The sequence below is a fragment of the Leucopleurus acutus genome (assembly GCF_964270905.1).
Source record: "Leucopleurus acutus genome assembly, chromosome: 12".
In the NCBI taxonomy this organism is placed as follows: domain Eukaryota; kingdom Metazoa; phylum Chordata; class Mammalia; order Artiodactyla; family Delphinidae; genus Leucopleurus; species Leucopleurus acutus.
The window spans coordinates 68,705,841-68,725,427 of record NC_139154.1 but is presented as its reverse complement, the minus strand read 5'-3'; the positions used below and the strand labels follow the sequence as shown (position 1 = coordinate 68,725,427).

General features: G+C 40.3%; 1 protein-coding gene across 33 annotated transcripts in view; it reads left to right on the top strand.

Moving 5' to 3' along the window:
* NRXN1 (neurexin 1) overlaps window positions 1-19,587 on the top strand; it is a gene marked incomplete at its 5' end in the record, with an annotated part of 1,133,428 nt that overhangs the window by 561,637 nt on the left and 552,204 nt on the right. The window lies entirely within an intron of this gene.

The window sequence follows — 19,587 nt, the reverse complement described above, 5'->3', positions numbered from 1 at the left end:
GGCAGTTGTTTCATTGAGTTAGGGTTTCATAATAATGCAGCTCCAGCCCTCTTACACCGTGACTCAGAGGACAGCTAGCTTCTCCCCCCGACCCTGAACAATTCGTCTAGAGCCATGGGTCAAAATCTGAATAGACTGGAAAATTGGGTGGCCCTAGTACAAAGTCACCCCTACTATTGTAGAGATGCTTCAAAGCCAGTTCTGCTAACTTTACTCATGTAGGAAAGCACATTTTTAATGCCACTGTGCTGCTGCTGGACCATGATTTTCATACACTGGAGGGTACTTCCGATGCTACTTCAGAACCCCATGAGGTCAATCAAGGTTTCTTGTTAATGCCACATTAATGTGGTTTTCTGTGTCTGCTCTTAAAAGGGCCCTTTCTTGGCCTTTGCAATTAATTATTCAGGTTTTTCTTAAGGATAATGCAAGAAGCCATATAGCATTATAATTAAGTTTCAGGCTTGGGGTCAGACAGACTTGGGTGAAATAGCGTCTCTACCATTTATTTCTGTGTGTCCTTAGGCAAGGTCCATCATATCGTCTTCATCGTCATCCGCTTTTCACCAAGCATTCACATATATTATCCCCTTGTTCTTCGTGGCTAACTGATGAGGTTGCTGTACTTAGCCCCACGTTACAGATGATGAAGCTAAGGTGAGGCTTAGGAAGGTTAAACATGTCACCTAAACAGTAATGATAATAAAATCAAACGGTAATAATTATTATTTTAACCATTTCTGAGGGCTGATCACATCCCATGCACTCATAAATATTTTACTCATAAGATCTCATTTAATTCTCACAACTGTGCACAAGCTCAACCAGTGTATTCTTTAAAGCTCAGGTGTTTATAAGGAGGGTGGACTTGTAAGGCCCACCTGGGTATGACAGGGTTCGGCAATATTTAGGCCACTTTCCCATAACTGCCCTGGCACAGGACAGCCCAGCTGGCATTCCCGGGTTTTTTAGAGGTTGGTTATTAGCATTCCTAGCCACGCTGTACTAGGTTCTGTCCCCACCTCCACCCCCCAACTCCCCGCCCTGCTCCCCCTCAACACAAACACTGTTTGGATCTCCCACCACTGGTTTCACCTTGCAGTTCAGGGACTGTAAAAAGACTTCTTTAAGGTCCTGTACTAATGTACTGTATCTATAACGCAGCAATTCTGTATCCCTCAACCTCAAGAAACATAAAACAAGTTCTGCAGGAGACCCGAGAGCCTTCGCACTAGGCTTGGGGCTAGAATGTAGTCCTCCTTTATCGGGCAGTAGTGCAAATTTATCCCCCCGTAGGACTTACCTCAGAAAATACTCTTGGGCATCTTTCTTTCCGGTTTTGGACCCTTTTGATGTTCTTGATGTAACTGAGGGTTTCAAGGACTGAGAACCAGTATTTTATCATCTCCTTTGTAAATTTTGCATCTCAGTATCTGCCTCAGACTCACATTATCATATATCTATTATGTTGACACTTCAGTCAGAACCTCAATTTTGATGCTGTATTTTACAAGTATGATCTCTTAATCTTTACAACAATTAGATGAGTGAGACATTAGTGCTTCCATATTACAGATGAGAAAATGGAGACTTAGACTAAGTGAATTGCCCAGAAATAGAATTTGAACCCAGGTCCATAGAAATATTTAAATACTACTATATATATTTCCCAACGTATTAGAAGGGATTCCTTCTGGATATCTAGAGTGAAAGATAGTACTTATATTAATTTTAGGGAAAAATGTCATGTAATAAAAGAAATTATTTCCTCCTTTGTATAAAACATAGTTCTTCAAACTTCTACATTCCTACCTGTGTAATGCTGCAAACGTCACTTCTGGTAATTACAGAATAACTGGGTATTTCTCCTTTCACTTTCCACTTGCTCTTCCCATCCCTATGCCTTGTATAGAACCTATATATTGGTTGTGTTTCCTTAGCCCCTGAAGTCTTCGTCAAACACAACAGCCAACAATTTTAATTGCTGTGTGTCCTTAATATGTATTCTATACAACATTTGCATTTATAGATGCTTAAAGCAGGCCCAGGCAAATATAGTCCTTGGTTGGATGATTGGAGATTGGCCTATCAATCCTTCATCAGCTTGTTCCAGTAGATTATTTGCTAGTCCGTTCAACTGTTAAGCCCTCCATTTTCCTAGCCTTTAGGGAAAGTTCCCCACACCTTCTCGACCCACTTTTTGATTACTGCTGTTAACTGTTTGCATTTCTCCTTAAGAATAATTTAAGTATTGGAAGAACAAAGTATTTGGAGACATGCCCTAGGGAATTTTATATACTATTCCAGTGGGATTTGATGACCTGATTGAGACTCTTCCATCCTTTAAGCACAGAAGCAATTTGTTCTTTGAAAAAAATACAGAAGAGTTCAGGTACTTAAGAAAAATGTGAGTTTTATTTGACTCTCTCAAGCTCATCATATTTTAAGAAGCTTTTTGGCAATGTCTGTAAAGCTTTTTTGTGTGCTTTGGTATCACTTTGTCCTTTCAGGCTCTCCAGAAAACCCTGGTGGCTTTCCCCTCTTTTCTTCTGTATATCTAAGTGGAGAGCAGGTGACATTTTTGACCTGCATTAAACAGGCCATTATGATGGAGAAGAGCTGTTCTTTTATACTTTTTGTACACCACTAGATCTTCCCCACCCAAAATAAATGTACATTTATTTTGAAATAGGAAAAGAAAATTTCTTTGAAATAAGAAAAGTTATTTTGAAAAAGAAAGCCAAGCTGTTATACTGAGCTTCTCAAAATTTCAGGAAAGATAACAGGTTTGAATAGGTCCTCTTACAGGTCCCCTAGTTATAAGTCTCTAGTAATTTACAGAACAGTCATTTCTAAACGCCTCTACCCATTCTATGCCTGTCACTGAGAAGGTTTTTAGTAAAACTAGGAGGCAGTGTAGTACAGTGGGAAAAGAGGTCACCTGGAACTGGAGGCTGGGGTGCCAGTGTTATTCTCCTGGGACTGGTTGCATTACCTTGGGCAGGTCACTTACCTTTCCAGACGGGTAATTTGTTCACCTGTCAGGTAGGGATAATAACAACTTCCTGCCTATTGTGAAGAGTTGGTATGAGAATCAAATGGAACGAGAGATGGCAAAGCACCATTTAAACTGAGGTGCTGTGCACATGTCAGGTGGAACAGTATTTGTGAGGTAGGGAAGCTCTGCAGACCGTATGCAGTCCCAGAGAACAACACCCAGAGAGTGGAAAACAAAACGTGAAATGGTGACAGGGTGGATGCTGCTAAAGTATGTCTACAGTATCTAAACTGGCTGTCACTTGGGTGGGGAAAATGGAAAAGTAATGAAAATATTTGAACCCTATTTTTACCAAAAGGTAAATTTACCAAGCATGAGACAAAGTTAGCTTGGCATGAACTGATATGCCCGAACTCACACCCCAACTGCCACAGTGTCACTGACCTAGCGTGGTTATAAAGAGGATGGATTACCACACACCCCTCCATAGCAATTTCACTTTATTATTTCCCACCAGCTTTGCCTTACAGTCTGCTGGCCAAACACACATGTCTTCATGCTAAGTTTTACAATCATACTTTTCAAAAATTCTCCTTCTTTGGGCGATTTTATTTCAAAAATATCAGTTAGAAACAGAAATTTCAGAATGTTGAAAGCATTTCCTGTCCTGTCCATAACTATAATGTCAATATTAACTCTTAAAGCCTTACTACAGGGAAACATTAAGGTCTGAACTCCAGTTTTCTTGGTGCCCGCCCACCTGTTCACACACAGGTATTAGGCTGGGTTACAGATGAATGCAGGTGTCTTACTTATCTCTCTGTGGGAGGCAACTGAAAAGTGGCTTCCATATCTAAAAATCAAATTTGGAAGTCATAAGAGTTCTACAGACTCATTGGAATTTAGATATCTCGCGTTTATGACTATAGAAGCAAATTGGCTTTATTTTCATGAGATTACTCAGTGAGCGTGCAGATACGTCCCACATCATCCTGGGAATCTGTGTTATTTGGCTTGGACTCTGTGAACATTTATTACCATTACTTTTCTCCACTGGCCAAGTTACTCCAAAACATTCCTGTATTTTGTAGCAGTGGAGCTGTACAAATTGGCCACTCACCACCTGGATTATACAGTGTGTAAACTAGTGCAGATTAAGTGAAAATTATCATGGATTCAGGAGACCTGGGCTTGGAATCGGACCCTGCCATTTTTCTGGTGTTGTAGCACTGAACCATAGTGTCTTTGTCTGGGACACGTGTCCATGATAACCTTTATTCTTTCTGTAGCTCATCGGGTGCAAACCAAATGACAATACCTATGTGCAAGTGCCCAGTAAAGTTTAGGGCACTACACCAATGTCAGTTATTGTTATAATGATAAAGTCAGAGCTGTCTTTTCTGGTTTTGACCATGGCAAAGCTTGCACTGATCATGAAGGACTCAAAGCAGTGATGAGGCTCTCTCTCACTCGGTCTGGGCTCTGTACATTTAAATTCAGTTGTCTCAGTGATTTTTGTGAAATTCAGTGCCTTTGTAGTGAAAACAATATACAGACTGTTGGATATGGGAGCCTGCTGTGGAATCAGGGATACCTGTGGCTGGCAAGGACCTGAGAGCTAGAAGCAGGAGACCAGAGGGAATCTAATACCAGGAATCCTGGAGTGGCAGTCCACAGGCTAGATGGAGAGAGACATCTGCAAACCCATAGGAAGTGCACATAGGGATTAACAGATGTACCAGAGCAAAGCATCAGGGGTCCACGCAGTTAGCTTGTCTCTGTTCTATGACCACAAACAATAAATCCCCACCTCTTTGTAATGATAACAGTGTAACAAAGTAGAAGCACCTGGAGAAATAGTGTAAAGTGTCCATAGTGGGGAGTGTGCCTAGGGAGGCCACATGAGTTACGTAATATTTGTATATGGGGCAACACAGAGAATGACAGAATGGCCAGAGATAGAATGAGGTAGAGGTACAGGATAGGCTGAAATGTAATTTCCCACAAAGATTTTGGCATTTATTTTAACTGCTGAAGAGACTCATGAATAGGTTCTCATCACCACACATTGATACCCTAAACTATTTCTGTACCTCTATCTTTGTCTGCCTCTCTCTGCAAATGAATTCAACACATGTTGGTTAAAATTGTTCCTGAATTACACTGTCAGAATGGAAAAAAATGTCACTGCATTGAACCCTCTTAATGAGCTGGATGGCTTCAAAAAAGCGGTCAGTAGAAGAAAAATTCCCCACAATTAACTTCATTCATTATTTCTCAGGTGTAGGGAGCCAGGGAACCTTCACTATGTCCTTATTATTCAAATGATTATTTATTGAATGAAAACTGCTAATTCATTCATTCATTCAATGAGTCAGCAAATAATTAGTGAGTGCTAAGTAAAAATGAGACTAAAAAGGTGCTTTGCTTATGATGCTTTCTTCAAGGAATTTATAAAATAATGGGAAGGCAAGATATCCACACAGAGAACTGGGAAGGAAATGCTAATTGTCAGAAAAGAGGTTCAAAATATTACGGGGATTCAAAGATCATACTTGCGTATGACTGAGAAAACACATTAACAAGGTGGAATTTGAGTTGAGACCCCAAAATTGCATCAGGCTTTGAAATGGAACATTGGAAGGGGAAAGACACTCATGATGGAAGTAATGTACTGTGAAGAGTGATGGAAGAGTAACCGTGCAGTATTGGAGAAATGGTGAAAAATACAGTTTGACTAAAGATTAAAATATAGGTAGAGGATTGATGTTAGCCTAATTCTCTCCTTGGCAAAAATTGTTGGGGAGACATTGTTCAAAGTTTAGAAAAAGTTACTGAGGGAGGATATCTCAAAATCTTGACCACCCTGAGCCTCACACTTTATTTAGAAACCAACGGGATGTATTAAAGAAATCAGAACACAGTATGGGCACGATGGATATGGTATTAATGAGGAGGATGGATAGAGGCAGGGACACCAGGTAATGGGTTACTGCATAAAAGGTGTACGTGGGGAAAGGAAGATAAGAACTGGAAAAGGAAAGGAAAATGGAGGCACAGACGTCAGAAGTATTGGCCAAGTTGAGTCATCCACATCAAAGGTCTCAGCAATAATTTGAATGTAAGGTATAAGAAATAGAATGGAGTTAAAAGATGATATTGAAATTAATTTCAGTTTGGGTAATAGGGAGACTAGAAATGTGATTGCTACAAAACAGGGAAGTCTAGAAGTAATTTCCCAGTGTGGGGAGGGGGGAAAGATGATGGTTTGTTTTTAGGCTGAACTTAGAAAACCAGGATAGGACTAAAGATAAGGAATTGCAGGTATTTCCTAGAAGTAAGAACAGGTTATTCTAGGATTAAACCCTTTATGCACCAAGGAAGACTAAGGTGTAGAGAATTTAGACAGTATCTAATAAATCAAACTGATGACCACTGAATTTCTAAAATTAACCTGATTTTTCATAGAGATCTACGGAGGGCACAGGTCTAGCGTTTCAGAGCAAAACATCCACCTGAATTGCCAACTTTGACTTCAACAATGACTATTTGGTGTGCCCTGAACTTAGATGTGGTTTCGGATGGTGTTTGTTGTTCAATCCAAACTGATCATTGTTATGAACGTATTCATTTATCTACTCTTAGGTTCAAATGTGTTAGAGAAATATTAACAATTTCCCATGCTTTTGCTTCTAGTAATGTAACGTCACTTATTTAAGCAATCACAGGACATAGTAACGTTGGCTTTCTACCCAGAAAAAACATGAAGTAAATACGTTTGTGCTTGTTCTCCAGGGTCTAGAGATGATTTTTCTTCTGTCTAACAGGGCACACCTGTTACAAAAAGAGGATTACATTTAATTTGCCTCCCAAAGAAAGCCTGCATTCACTTATACGGTCAAGATCCAACCTGCCGATGTTCATTTGTGGATGTGTGACAAAAGATTAAAATTAAAGATAAAGATACAAATCGAGGCGGAGGCAGAGTTTGATTGTTCTCTGATGTAAGGAAGGGCATCTTTCCTGCAGAATAACTCTGAGAAACTAGTCCAGCCTGATTGTACTTTTTCTACCAGCCAATCACAACAAGAATTGAGAGGAATGCTAGCGAAGTCTCCCAATTTGCTGTCCAAAGTCAAATCCTCTGAGCAGAGCCTCCAGAATTGTACTTTCTCCAGTCTGGCCAGTAGGAAAGTCAGACAGTGTGTGTTGCTCCAGCTTTTTTTTTTTCAAATGCCACTTATAAGAGATTGTGGGAGCCTCCTTAAGTTTCCCTAGAGTTTTAGCTATCCAAATCTACAAAGCAGTTGTCCTTTTTATATATGCTCTTTTTAATTAAAATGAAACTGAGATGTTTAAGAGGCACTAAAAAATACATATGGATAAACAGGAAAGCTGAGTCAAAGAACTAATTATACCTTGACGCTGGCATTCTGCTGCTGTAGAGCTCAGAGTCCTTGCTCTAACTGCCTCATGCTCCCTGTTTTAAGAGAAGAGAAAACCTCCTACACCACTTCATTTTTCTGCTTTTGGTTGATGACTCCCAAGCCAGGCCTTCCAGCCCCAGCATCCCTAAGCCCCCAGTTCATATCATCCCTGTAGGACACTCCTGCTCAAATTACACATGTTTAATGTTAAATGCAGTTTCATCTCTTCTCTCCAAATTATTACTGTTTATTATTACTGTTAATTATTATTATTATTACTGTTAATTATTACTGTTTCAAATTCCCTCATCTCCTAGCCTGCATGGCTTTTATTTTTGGACTTCTCATTGCCTTTAAAAAAAAAAAAAAAGAAAAACAGTAGTCACAAATTCTATCATGTTACTCAAGGCTTTCCTTTGACTTTTTTTATCCAACATTATTTACCATGTCCCCTTTGATAATTCTTCTTTTCCAGCCCATCCCAGCCTTTTGTGCTCTTTTTTGAATGCTGTATTAATTTTGTCTTCTTGGTACATTTGTGCTGTTCCCCATGTTTGGCACCTTCATTTATGTCATTACAAAGTAATGTATCCTATACTTTCTTTTGGTCTAAACTCGTTCATGATACTTCAGCTTACAACTGATGTCCATAAAATCCTTTTATTTCTCTGATTTTATAAGGCGCATTTAGCCTGAACCTTACAACCAGTCCCTCGGGCTTCACAGAATTCTTGTGTCTCAGTCTGTTTATATCAAAATAGAAGATATTTATCAAATGATTGTTCCATTTATGTTACCAGATTCAATGCTGCTGGGATTCAAACTGAGTATGTCAAAGAAAGCTCTCGAGCTGCTTATTGTTTAGTGCAGGGCACACTTCAAGTACACAAATGCGTCTAAAGTAAGTCAAAGAAAATAAGACTTGTACGTTTGACATCTTGTCGCTCTAATTATACTAGAAACACGGGGACAACCTGTACTTCTCATTCTTTTGTAGCCAATTGTAACTAAGAAGCTTGTGTGCTATTCCCTACTCATTACTGCCCAACTACTGGGAAATGGATACTTGTGATATCATCTCAGATCATTCCACAGATGACATTCTTGAGAGGGGGGCCGGTATACACACACACACACACACACACACTCCACACTAGTGACAAAGATAAGGGTTTCTTGATATTTTTTTTAAAAGCCCACTCCCCAAATGTTTGAGATTATCTGGCTGTGTACATGTTCTTTGCACCTTCTTCTGCCACAGCTCCATCATTTCCTTGTCAGTTGCATACATGGCCTACTTAAATAATATGAATAAAAATCAACCACTCGTAGCTTGAAGGAAGGGTACCAGCATGGCTTCAAGTCCATAGGAAACTGACTGTTACTGGATGTCCATCCTGGCTCTCGTTCATACACTGGGTCATTAAAAAGTCTAGCTTCCTTGCCATGCACAGGATTTTGCCTGCAAGATCCCATTAGTGCTAATGGGTCATTTTCCTTCCATCACCCCACGGATGAAAAGGAGAAGGTGCATCTTTGATGAAGTGCTAATGTTACACAGGGCTCAGGCCACTTAAAGGTTTCCTTTGTTCTCTTCCTATGGCAATCCTGTGGGAGACTTAAGACCACTCTCTGCTATATGAAGAGTTTATAAAGACGGTATTAAGTTGTGGTGCTAAGTGCAGCAGCTTCAGTAATGAAAATAAGAATGAGTCCCTTGCTTATAAAGCCAAACTCATCCACCTTGGTACGTCTGAGGCTTATATCCTGCACGGCTTGAATCAATATTTTCTGCTCTTTAACAACACAAGGGAAAGAGTACTACTTTTCCTCAATAAGCTTTAAAAACTGATTTGGGCAAGTAAGTGTGCTGATAGGAAAAAAAGTAGGAAGTAGCAGGAAATGGGGAAAGGAAGTAAGTGCATTTTAGGATTAGCTCTCTCCCTATGTGCTGCCTTACCATTCTTCTTTCTTTTCTGATTCTTATCTACTGTGACTTCAATCCATCCGTTGACTGACAATATTTATTGATTGCCTACTGTGCTTGTAGTCCAGTACTAGGCACTGTGGGAGAATCTAAGACAAAGACACAACCTCTATCCTCCAGGAGGTTACAATCAGAAGGAGGAAGATTGGTTGTCAAACATGTAGCATCCCATACATAACTTTGAGTACTATGTTCTACATCTGAAAAACCCGAAGCAGGGACGAGAATTCTTAATTCAACTCCCACTGTTCTCTAATACTACATTCATTAGGCCCAGAGGAAAGCTGACATTTCCTAACAAATTTAGTTCAGCAAATGAATGCAGGGAGCACTTCCTTGCATTTCTATTTGATATGTAATAACAGAAAGTTCAGCCCACAATCTCAGACGAGCAAGAAAGGTCACTTTCTCTACTTTCCTATAACTCACCTTGGTTTCTGTTTTGAGGTCTGATTCTTTGTGAGTGAAACTGTAATCTCAGGCAATTTCAGTTCCCTTATTTCCTTGGGATTATGTCTAGATGATTTGGGGGTGGGGGGCTTCCATTGTACCAGTATCTGGGGAGGTAGAGAGATTGCACAGGAGTTGGTCTCAAATATTCTATATTAATTGCTTAGGTGCCCGCTGAATTGCTACCCAGCATCTTCTTTCTTGTGTGCATGACCTCCTCAGGCCAGGTTTTTTCTGCTTGCTCCTGTTCTGCTCTGGGAATTGTTCTGTTGCTGCCACACCACAAGGGCATATGAAAAGTTCTGTCAGGCTAAGAAAGCTCCCAGCATGTCTGAATCTACTATGCATCTATTTCTTCTCAAGGATATCACTGCTGCCTCTGGGTTCTCTTGAGGAAATGCACACAGATCAATATTACTTTCCTCAACCTACATGAGGTTTTGGCATCCACCAGGGCTCAGGCCTCAAGTCAGATCACTATGTCCTCTACTGGGCAATGACTATATTCAAACTTCTTCTCCTCCAACTTTCTCTCCTGCCTGCCCACATGAGGGGCAGGAAAGCTTTACTCTTCTCATGTAATTGCCTGTATATTCTGTCTATTTCACTCCTCTAAGAGTCTTGAATTTTAAGGATCAAATACATAAAGATAACTTTATATCTTTGGTCTCTGAGGCAAATAAAACACCATCACTTGAAATTTAAGTGAGAGAAAAGACTAAGGAGAGAAAGGAAATATGGAAGGGAAAAATCAAATGTTTCAAAAATAGTATCTTATTTCAGATCAAAAACATGCTTTCCTTTAATATTAAGAATGATGGTTAATAGTCAATAGATGTTTCCTTTTATTTAAAAGGTGAGGGAAGTAGGCATATCCAGTACCTTCAGTACAAACTGTGCAGGATCAGTGGCATCCTAGTGTAATACTTAGAGCTTTAGTTAGTAGGTCAGGGACCTAAATTCTCAGTTTTGTTTTTTTTTGTTTTGTTTGTTTCTTCTTTTGCGGTATGCGGGCCTCTCACTGTTGTGGCCTCTCCCGTTGCGGAGCACAGGCTCCGGACATGCAGGCTCAGCGGCCATGGCTCACGGGCCCAGCCGCTCTGCGGCATGTGGGATCTTCCCGGACTGGGGCACGAACCTGTGTCCCTTGCATCGGCAGGTGGACTCTCAACCACTGCACCACCAGGAAGCCCAGTTCTCAGTTTTTATGGCTAAATGACTTTAAGCAAGCTCAGTTTTCTCATCAGTACAATCAGGAGTGTTCTGTGTGTTGCTTGATTTTTACCCTACTTACCAGGTTAGCCTATTACTGTTTTATGGATGGTGGCAGAAGACACAAGCTTTCTGGGTCAGACACCAAGCACTTTATTACTCATGATTTAACAAACAGTGTGAGCATCAGCATGTGTATCAGTTCTCCTTCCTCCCAAGTCCCATAAAAACAATACAAAGGGGCCCAGAGAACATTAGGAATATAGGAGTTTTGTGTTACAGTGGGAGAAGGTATCAGGTAACATGAAAGTTAAATAAAATGGTTAACGTGAGAGCGAAAATCCAAATGACAATGCAAAGTCAGAGGAGTAAGTAGCTAAATAGAATATGTTACCAGGACTTGTAAACAGGAGTAGGATATTATGGAAATTTGGGGTCACCCTCCTTATGTTCTGCATTGATTGTTTACTAGAGTCAGTTAATTACACCTACTCAGTGCTATACAGATATGATGAATAATCTTTAATAGAAAAGAAACAGAATCAAACTTGGATTGCGGTCTTTTTTTAAGTAGTTGTCCATAAAGTTGGGAAATCTTAAACGTAGAGACATGAAGATGACAAGCAGAGCAAAGTGTCCCACTAGAAACTGTAATAAAATTGGGAAAAATTAATTGATAACTTGTCAGTAGATCCCAGAACAGCATAAAGAATTCAGAGTGGTATGCCTTTACCTAAAAGATGAAATACTTGAAAAGGGATGGAATATTCATGTAAATATAGTCTACTATGGGAGTGAGTTAGTGAATAAGTTAGGTTCAAGCATACTAGAAAAGGCAATTTTAGACATTAGACATTTAGAATTCATTGAGCTTCTAGTTAACAGAAAGGCCTAGAACTCTCTAAGTAGAATGTAGATTTGATAATAATAACACGTGCTAACATCTACTACATATTTTCATTCTGATAGATTCTTTCCATTATTTTATCTCATTTAATCTTCACACAACACTATGGAATAGGTTTTATTGCTCCCATTTTAGAAATGAGATTATTAATGATCAGAGAAAGTAAAAAAAAAAAAAAAAAAAGCGCTCAAAGCCATAGAGTCGGTAAATAACTTGACTTGGATTTTATTGGGTTGGCCAAAAAATTCTTTTGGGTTCTTCCATAACATCTTACGGAAAAACGCGAACGAACTTTTTGGCCAACCCAATAATTCAGGGACCACTTCATGGTACATGTTCCTTCCATTTGGCCACACTGTATCGAACTCACTTAAGTTCTCTGTGGGAATAGCTTCTAGAAATTTCTTCCAGTGCTGATGTATTATTGAAACACCTCTATTGTTTTGTACTTTTTTTTTTTACATCTTTATTGGAGTATAATTGCTTTACAATGGTGTGTTAGTTTCTGCTTTATGACAAACTTAATCAGTTATACATATACATATGTATATGTTCCCATATGTCTTCCCTCTTGCGTCTCCCTCCCTCCCACCCTCCCTATCCCACCCCTCCAGGCGGTCACAAAGCACCGAGCTGATATCCCTGTGCTATGCGGCTGCTTCCAACTAGCTATCTACCTTACGTTTGTTAGTGTTTATATGTCCATGCCTCTCTCTCGCTTTGTCACAGCTCACCCTTACCCCTCCCCATATCCTCAAGTCCGTTCTCCAGTAGATCTGTGTCTTTATTCCTGTCTTACCCCTAGGTTCTTCATGACATTTTTTTTTCTTCAATTCCATATATATGTGTTAGCATACGGTATTTGTCGTTCTCTTTCTGACTTACTTCACTCTGTATGACAGACTCTAGGTCTATCCACCTCATTAAAAATAGCTCAATTTCGTTTCTTTTTATGGATGAGTAATATTCCATTGCACATCTTCTTTATCCATTCATCAGATGATGGGCACTTAGGTTGTTTCCATCTCCGGGCTATTGTAAATAGAGCTGCAATGAACATTTTGGTACATGACTCTTTTTGCATTATGGTTTTCTCAGGGTATATGCCCAGTAGTGGGATTGCTGGGTCATATGGTAGTTCTATTTGTAGTTTTTTAAGGAACCTCCATACTGTTCTCCATAGTGGCTGAACCAATTCACATTCCCACCAGCAGTGCAAGAGTGTTCCCTTTTCTCCACACCCTCTCCAGCATTTATTGTTTCTAGATTTTTTCATGATGGCCATTCTGACTGGTGTGAGATGATATCTCATTGTAGTTTTGATTTGTATTTCTCTAATGATTAATGATGTTGAGCATTCTTTCATGTGTTTGTTGGTAGTCTGTATATCTTTTTTAGAGAAATGTCTATTTAGGTCTTCTGCCCATTTTTGGATTGGGTTGTTTGTTTTTTTGTTATTGAGCTGCATGAGCTGCTTGTAAATTTTGGAGATTAATCCTTTGTCAGTTGCTTCATTTGCAAATATTTTCTCCCATTCTGAGGGTTGTCTTTTGGTCTTGTTTACGGTTTCCTTTGCTGTGCAAAAGCTTTGAAGTTTCATTCGGTCCCATTTGTTTATTTTTGTTTTTATTTCCATTTCTCTAGGAGGTGGGTCCAAAAGGATCTTGCTGTGATTTATGTCATAGAGTGTTCTGCCTGTGTTTTCCTCTAAGAGTTTGATAGTTTCTGGCCTTACATTTAGGTCTTTAATCCATTTTGAGCTTATTTTTGGGTATGGTGTTAAGGAGTGATCTAATCTCATACTTTTACATGTACCTGTCCAGTTTTCCCAGCACCGCTTATTGAAGAGGCTGTCCTTTCTCCACTGTACCTTCCTGCCTCCTTTATCAAAGATAAGGTGACCATATGTGCGTGGGTTTATCTCTGGGCTTTCTATCCTGTTCCATTGATCTATATTTCTGTTTTTGTGCCAGTACCATACTGTCTTGATTACTGTAGCTTTGTAGTATAGTCTGAAGTCAGGGAGCCTGATTCCTCCAGCTCTGTTTTTCGTTCTCAAGATTGCTTTGGCTATTCGGGGTCTTTTGTGTTTCCATACAAATTGTGAAAGTTTTTGTTCTAGTTCTGTGAAAAATGCCAGTGGTAGTTTGATAGGGATTGCATTGAATCTGTAGATTGCTTTGGGTAGTAGAGTCATTTTCACAATGTTGATTCTTCCAATCCAAGAACATGGTATATCTCTCCATCTAGTTGTATCATCTTTAATTTCTTTCATCAGTGTCTTATAATTTTCTGCACACAGGTCTTTTGTCTCCTTAGGTAGGTTTATTCCTAGATATTTTATTCTTTGTGTTGCAATGGTAAATGGGAGTGTTTTCTTGATTTCACTTTCAGATTTTTCATCATTAGTGTAGAGGAATGCCAGAGATTTCTGTGCATTAATTTTGTATCCTGCTACTTTACCACATTCATTGATTAGCTCTAGTAGTTTTCTGGTAGCATCTTTAGGATTCTCTATGTATAGTATCATGTCATCTGCAAACAATGACAGCTTTACTTCTTCTTTTCCGATTTGGATTCCTTTTATTTCCTTTTCTTCTCTGATTGCTGTGGCTAAAACTTCCAAAACTATGTTGAATAAGAGTGGTGAGAGTGGGCAACCTTGTCTTGTTCCTCATCTTAGTGGAAATGCTTTCAGTTTTTCACCATTGAGGATGAAGTTGGCTGTGGGTTTGTCATATATGGCCTTTATTATGTTGAGGAAAGTTCCCTCTATTCCTACTTTCTGCAGGGTTTTTTTCATAAATGGGTGTTGAATTTTGTCGAAAGCTTTCTCTGCATCTATTGAGATGATCATATGGTTTTTCTCCTTCAATTTGTTAATATGGTTTATCACATTGATAGATTTGTGTATATTGAAGAATCCTTGCATTCCTGGAATAAACGCCACTTGATCATGGTGTATGATCCTTTTAATGTGCTGTTGCATTCTGTTTGCTAGTATTTTGTTGAGGATTTTTGCATCTATGTTTATCAGTGATATTGGCCTGTAGTTTTCTTTCCTTGTCTGGTTTTGGTATCAGGGTGATGGTGGCCTCGTAGAATGAGTTTGGGAGTGTTCCTCCCTCTGCTATATTTTGGAAGAGTCTGAGAAGGATAGGTGTTAGCTCTTCTCTAAATGTTTCATAGAATTTGCCTGTGAAGCCATCTGGTCCTGGGCTTTTGTTTGTTGGAAGCTTTTTCATCACAGTTTCAATTTCAGTGCTTGTGATTGGTCTGTTCATATTTTCTATTTCTTCCTGATTCAGTCTTGGCAGGTTGTGCATTTCTAATAATTTGTCCATTTCTTCCAGGTTGTTCATTTTGTTGGCATAGAGTTGCTTGTAGTAATCTCTCATGATCTTTTGTATTTCTGCAGTGTCAGTTGTTACTTCTCCTTTTTCATTTCTAATTCTATTGATTTGAGTCTTCTCCCTTTTTTTCTTGATGAGTCTGACTAATGGTTTATCAATTTTGTTTATCTTCTCAAAAAACCAGCTTTTAGTTTTGTTGATCTTTGCTATTGTTTCCTTCTTTTCTTTTTCATTTATTTCTGATCTGATTTTTATGATTTCTTTCCTTCTGCTAACTTTGGGGTTTTTTTGTTCTTCTTTCTCTAATTGCTTTAGGTGCAAGGTTAGGTTGTTTATTCGAGATGTTTCCTGTTTCTTAAGGTAGGTTTGTATTGCTATAAACTTCCCTCTTAGAACTGCTTTTGCTGCATCCCATAGATTTTGGGTCGTCGTGTCTCCATTGTCATTTGTTTCTAGGTATTTTTTTATTTTCTCTTTGATTTCTTCAGTGATCACTTCGTTATAAGTAGTGTATTGTTTAGCTTCCATGTGTTTGTATTTTTTACAGATCTTTTCCTGTAATTGATATCTAGTCTCATAGTGTTTTGGTCGGAAAAGATACTTGATACAATTTCAATTTTCTTAAATTTACGAAGGCTTGATATGTGACCCAAGGTATGATCTATCCTAGAGAATGTTCCATGAGCACTTGAGAAAAATGTGTATTCTGTTGTTTTTGGATGGAATGTCCTATAAATATCAATGAAGTCCATCTTGTTTAATGTATCATTTAAAGCTTGTGTTTCCTTATTTATTGTCATTTTGGATGATCTGTCCATTGGTGAAAGTGGGATGTTAAAGTCCCCTACTATGATTGTGTTACTGTCGATTTCCCCTTTTATGGCTGTTAGCATTTGCCTTTTGTATTGAGGTGCCCCTATGTTGGGTACATAAATATTTACAATTGTTATATCTTCTTCTTGGATCGATCCCTTGATCATTATGTAGTGTCCTTCTTTGTCTCTTCTAATAGTCTTTATTTTAAGGTCTATTTTGTCTGATATGAGAATTGCTACTCCAGCTTTCTTTTGGTTTCCATTTGCATGAAATAACTTTTTCCATCTCCTCACTTTCAGTCTGTATGTGTCTCTAGGTCTGAAGTGGGTCTCTTGTAGACAGCAAATATATGGGTCTTGTTTTTGTATCCATTCAGCCAATCTGTGTCTTTTGGTGGGAGCATTTAGTCCATTTACATTAAAGTTAATTATTGATATGTATGTTCCTATTCCCATTTTCTAAATTGTTTTGGGTTCGTTATTGTAGGTCTTTTCCTTCCCTTGTGTTTCTTGCCTAGAGAAGTTCCTTTAGCAGTTGTTGTAAAGCTGGTTTGGTGGTGCTGAACTCTCTCAGCTTTTGCTTGTCTAAAGGTTTTAATTTCTCCATCAAATGTGAATGAGATCCTTGCTGGGTAGAGTAATTTTGGTTGCAGGTTTTTCTCCTTCATCACTTTAAATATGTCCTGCCAGTCCCTTCTGGCTTGCAGAGTTTCTGCTGAAAGATCCGCTGTTAACCTTATGGGGATTCCCTTGTGTGTTATTTGTTGTTTTCCCCTTGCTGCTTTTAATATGTTTTCTTTGTATTTAATTTTTGACATTTGATTAATATGTGTCTTGGCATATTTCTCCTTGGATTTATCCTGTATGAGACTCTCTGTGCTTCCTGGACTTGATTAACTATTTCCTTTCCCATATTAGGGAAGTTTTCAACTATAATCTCTTCAAATATTTTCTCAGTCCTTTTCTTTTTCTCTTCTTCTCCTGGAACCCCTATAATTCAAATGTTGGTGCATTTGATGTTGTCCCAGAGGTCTCTGAGACTGTCTTCAGTTCTTTTCATTCTTTTTGCTTTATTCTGCTCTGCAGTAGTTATTTCCACTATTTTATCTTCCAGGTCACTTATCTGTTCTTCTGCCACAGTTATTCTGCTATTGATCCCATAGAGTATTTTTAATTTCATTTATTGTGTTGTTCATCATTGTTTGTTTCATCTTTAGTTCTTCTGTGTCCTTGTTAAATGTTTCTTGCATTTTGTGTATTATATTTCCAAGATTTTGGATCATTTTTACTATCATTAGTCTGAATTTTTTTTCAGGTAGACTGCCTATTTCCTCTTCATTTGTTAGGTCTGGTGGGTTTTTATCTTGCTCCTTCATCTGCCGTGTGTTTTTCTGTCTTCTCATTTTGCTTATCTTACTGTGTTTGGGGTCTCCTTTTTGCAGGCTGCAGGTTCGTAGTTCCCGTTGTTTTTGGTGTCTCTCCCCAGTGGCTAAGGTTGGTTCAGTGGGTTGTGTAGGCTTCCTGGTAGAGGGGACTAGTGCCTGTGTTCTGGTGGATGAGGCTGGATCTTGTCTTTCTGGTGGGCAGGTCCACGTCTGTTGGTGTGTTTTGGGGTGTCTGTGGACTTATTATGATTTTAGGCAGCCTCTCTCTTAATGGGTTGGGTTGTGTTCCTTCTTGCTAGTTGTTTGGCATAGGATGTCCAGCACTGTAGCTTGCTGGTCGTTGGGTGAAGCTGGGTGCTGGTGTTGAGATGGAGATCTCTGGGAGATTTTCGCCATTTGATATTATGTGGAGCTGGGAGGTCTCTTGTGGACAAGTGTCCTGAAGTTGGCTTTCCCTCCTCAGAGGCACAGCACTGACTCCTGGCTGCAGCACCGAGAGCGTTTCATCCACACGGCTCAGAATAAAAGGGAGGAAAAGTAGAAAGAAAGAATTAGTAGAAGTAGAAAGAAAGAAAGAAAGAAAGGAGGGAGGGAGGGAGGGAGGAAGGAGGGAAGGAAGGAAAAAAGAAAGGAGATAAAGTAAAATAAAATAAAGATAAAATATAATAAAGTTATTAGAATAAAAAAATAATTATTAAGAGAAAAAAATTAAAATAACAACAAAAAATGGACGGATAGAACCCTAGGACAAATGGTGGAAGCAAAGCTATACAGACAAAATCTCACACAGAAGCATACACATACACATTCACAGAAAGAGGAAAAGGGGAAAAAATCATAGATCTTGCTCTCAAAGTCCACCTCCTCAATTTGGGATGATTCATTGTCTATTCATGTATTCCACAGATGCAGGGTCCATCAAGTTGATTGTGGAGCTTTAATCCGCTACTTCTGAGGCTGCTGGGAGGGATTTCCCTTTCTCTTTTTTATTCTCACAGCTCCCAGGGGCTCAGCTTTGGATTTGGCCCCGCCTCTGTGTGTAGGTCACCGGAGGGCATCCGTTCTTAGCTCAGACAGGACGGGGTTAAAGGAGCCGCTGACTCGGGGGCTCTGGCTCACTCAGGCCGGGGGTGGGGGGGGGGAGGGAGGGGCACGGAGTGCGCGGGGGGGGCCTGCGGCGGCAGAGGCCGTCGTGACGTTGCACCAGCGTGAGGCGCGCCGTGCGTTCTCCTGGGAGAGTTGTCCCTGGATCCCGCGACCCTGGCAGTGGCGGGCTGCACAGGCTCCCGGAAGGGGAAGGGGGGTGTGGCGGGCTGCACAGGCTCCCGGAAGGGGGGTGTGGATAGTGACCTGTGCTCGCACACAGGCTTCTTGGTGGCGGCAGCAGCAGCCTTAGCGTCTCCTGCCCGTCTCTGGGGTCCGCGCTGTTAGACGCGGCTCACGCCCGTCTCTGGAGCTCCTTTAAGCAGCGCTCTTAATCCCCTCTCATCGCGCACCAGGAAACAAAGAGGGAAGAAAAAGTCTCTTGCCTCTTTGGCAGCTCCAGACTTTTCCTCGGACTCCCTCCCGTCTAGGCGTGGCGCACTAACCCCCTGCAGGCTGTGTTCACGCTGCCAACCCCAGTCCTCTTCCGGCGCTGCGACCTCAGCTCCCAGCCCCGCCCGCCCTGGCTGGTGAGCAGACAAGCCTCTCGGGCTGGTGAGTGCCGGTCGGCCCTGATCCACTGTGCGGGAATCTCGCCGCTTTGCCCTCCGCACCCCTTTTGCTGTGCTCTCCTCCGTGGCTTCGAAGCTTCCTTCTCCGCCACCCGCCGTCTCCATCCGCGAAGGGGCTTCTAGTGTGTGGAAAGCTTTCCTCCTTCACAGCTCCCTCCTGCTGGTGCAGGTCCTGTCCCTATTCTTTTGTCTCTGTTTTTTCTTTTGCCCTACCCAGGTACGTGGGGGGGTTTCTTGCCTTTTGGGAGGCCTGAGGTCTTCTGCCAGCGTTTAGTAGGTTTTCTGTAGGAGTTGTTCCACGTGTAGATGTATTTCTGGTGTATATGTGGGGAGGAAGG